A 3,811-nucleotide genomic window follows, 5' to 3' on the forward strand; every position below is an offset into this window, starting at 1 on the left:
TTTGTATATATCTTTAAATTTTCCAAAAATCCAGTGCTTTAATAGCTTGGCAATGCATCTCACATACATTTATTAGTTTTTAAATTAATCTTGTTTTTGTTTACATTTCAAATGATATACCCCTTACTGGTTACCCCTCCACAACCCCTCATGGTATCTCCCCTATTCCACCTTTCCTGTGCCTCTATGAGGGTGCGCCTTGGCACACTCACCCTCACCCCAAACCTTAACCTAAACCTAATTCTTCTCCTAACCCTTACCTTTACCCTAACCAATGCCTAACCATAACCCTTATACTTACCCTTACCCTAACTCTAACATTAACCCTGACCTTAACACTAACAAGCGCCATTAGAAAACAAAAGGAGATCAAAGGAATACGAATTGGAAAGGAAGAAGCCAAAATATCACTATTTTCAGATGATATGATAGTATACTTAAGTGACCCCAAAAATTCCACCACAGAACTCTTAAGCCTGATAAACAACATTAGCAAAATAGCTGGATATAAGATCAACTCGAACAAATCAGTGGCCTTCTTCTACACAAAGGATAAACAGGCTGAGAAAGAAATTAGGGAAACAATACCCTTCATAATAGTCACAGATAATATGAAATACCTTGGTGAGACTCTAACTAAGAAAGGGAAAGATCTGTATAAGAACTTCAAGTCTCTGAAGAAAGAAATTGAAGATCTCAGAAGATGGAAAGATCTCCCATGCTCATGGACTGGCAGGATTAATATAGTAAAAATGGCTATCTTGCCAAAAGCAATCTATAGATTCAGTGCAATATTCATGAAAATTCTAAGTCAATTCTTTAACGAATTAGAAAGGGCAATTTGCAAATTCATCTGGTATAACAAAAAACCTAGGATAGCAAAAACTATTCTTAACAATAAAAGAACTTCTGGCAGAATTACCATCACTGACCTCAAGCTGTACTACAGATCAATTATGATAAGAACTGCATGGTATTGGTACAGTGACAGGAAGGTAGATCAATGGAATAGAGTTGAAGGCTCAGAAATGGTCACTTGATCTTTGACGAAGGAGGTAAAACATCTAGTGGGAAAAAAAGACACCATTTTCAACAAATGATGTTGGCTGTGAGCATGTAGAAGAACGCAAATCAATGCATTATTATCTCTCTGTACAAAGCTCAAGTCTAAGTGGATCAAGGACCTCCACATTAAACCAGATACACTGAAACTAATAGAAAAGAAAGTGGGGAAGAGCCTGGAGCACATGGGTACAGGGGAAAAATTCCTGAAGAGAACACCAATAGCTTATGTTCTATGATGAAGAATGTCAAATGGGACCTCAAAATTGTTTAGCTTCTGTAAGGTAAAGGACACTGTCAATATGACAAAAAAGCAACCAAAAGTTTGGGAAAATATCATTACCAATCCTACATCCGATAGAGAGCTAATATTCAATATATACAAAGAACTCAAGAAGGTAGACTCCAAAGAACCAAATAACCCTAGTAAAATGGGGTACAGAGCTAAACAAAGAATTTTCACCTGCGGAATACCAAATGACTGAGAAGCACCTAAAGAAATGTTCAACATACTTAGTCATCAGAGAAATGCAAATCAAAACGACCATGAGAGTCTATCTCATACCAGTCAGAATGGGTAAGGTCAAAGACTCAGGTGACAGCAGATGCTGGCAAGGAAGTGGAGAAAGAGTAACACTCCTCCACTGCTGGTGGGATTGCACTATGGTACAATCACTCTAGAAATCATTTTGGTGGTTCCTCAGAAAATTGGACATAGTACTACATGAGGACCAAGCAATACCACTCCTGGACATATACCCATAAGATGCTCCAAAATGTAATAAGGACACATACTCCACTATGCTCATAGCAGCCTTATTTAGAATAGCCAGGAGCTGGAAAGGACCCAGATGTCCCTCAACAGAGGAATATATACATTTACACAATGGAGTACTACTCAGGTATTAAAAACAATGAATTTATGAAATTCTTAGGCAAATGGATGTATCTGGAGGATATCATCCTGAGTGAGGTAGCCCAATCACAAAAGTACTCACTTGATATGAACTCACTGAGATGGGGATATTAGCCCAGAAACTTAGAATATCCAAAATACAATTCACAAACCACATGAAACTCAAGAAAGAAGACCAAAGTGTTGATCCTTTGTAGAAGGGGAAACAAAATAACCATTGAAGGAGCTACAGAGACAAAATGCGGAGCTGAAACTGACTAAATGACCATCCAGAGACTGCCCCACCCTGGGTTCCATTTCATATACAATCACCAACACCAATCACCAAAGACACTCTTGTGGATGCCAACAAGTACTAGTTGATGGGAGCCTGATATAGCTGTATCCTGAGAGAATCTGCCAGTGCCTGGCACATACAAAAGTGGATGCTCACAGCCATCCATTAGACTGAGTATAGGGTCCCCAATGAAGGAGGTGGAGAAAGGGCATAAGAAGTTGAAGGGGTTTACAGCTCCATAGGAAGAACAACAATATGAACTAACCAGTAACCCCAGAGCTCCCTGGGCCTGAACCACCAACCAAAGAGTACACATGGTGGCACTTATGGCTCCAGATGCATAAGTAGCAGAGTATTCCTAGTCGGTCATCAATAGGAGGAGAGGCACTTGGTCCTCTGAAGGTTCTATGCCCCAGTGTAGGGGAATGCCAGGACCAGGAAGCAGGAGTGGGTGGGTTGGTGAGCAGGGGGAGGGGGATATAATAGCAGATTTTCAGAGGGGAAACCAGGAAAGGGGATAACATTTGGAATGTAAATAAAGAAGATATCTAGTAAAACTGCTACAGGTGACTAATTGACTAACTGACTTCTGAGACTTAGAGGATCAGACTCCTCCAGGGATGAGCCAGCTGTTAATTTATCCACTGAAAGAAAGAAGTTTGGTTAAAATGCAGATATAGGAGACCTAAATTGACCCAGCATAACACACACACACACGTGTATGTGTGTGTGTGTGTGTGTGTGTGTGTGTGTGTATGTGTGTGTGTGTTTGTACAAATACACACAGACACACACACACACACACACACACACACACATATATGCATCCATACATGAATATGTGACTACAATTATTTATGAAAGGGTATACATTATAGAAGCATTGGGGAAATGTATGAGGAGTTCAGGTGTGGAGAGAGAAGGATGGAAATGCTGCAAGCAGAGTACTATGAAATTCTCGAAAAACTATTATTAAATAAAACATAGAAAAATTTTAGGAAGAATAAAGGACATTTTACTGTTCTCAGTCACTGAAAGTATTTCCTCACATCCTAGCAGTTGCAATTAATGGCAAGAAGAAAATAAAAGTGATAAAAAACATTAAAAATTAGTTTAGTCTGTAGGCAATAGAATACTATACATAAAAGATCTTAAAGATCACACCAGAAAAAGGGAAGATTTCATTATATATGTAAATTTTGGAAAAATTCGATAAGCTTTTTTAAGAATCTTGCATTCTATAACTTATTTGCTTTATTTTTATTGACATCTAATAGATATTATTAGCAGATTCTGATTTTCTTTAGACTCTATAATTGTCATATTTATTTATATATAAGGATTTTTTCTTTTCTTTTTTTAACAAAGTGCCTTTAAATTTCAGAATCATAGCCATAAAGGTGACCTAGGTTAAACTTAGTGGATAGCTAAACAGAACAAAACAAAGAAAGAAACAAAAACAAAAAATGTAATTATGTCAGAAATTGACAAGGGGCATGTGCAGGAGATGGAAGGGGAGAATAACTAGAGCACATTTTTACATGTATAAAAATTAA

The sequence above is a fragment of the Mus pahari genome, chromosome 10 (genome assembly GCF_900095145.1).
Source record: "Mus pahari chromosome 10, PAHARI_EIJ_v1.1, whole genome shotgun sequence".
Lineage (NCBI taxonomy): Eukaryota > Metazoa > Chordata > Mammalia > Rodentia > Muridae > Mus > Mus pahari.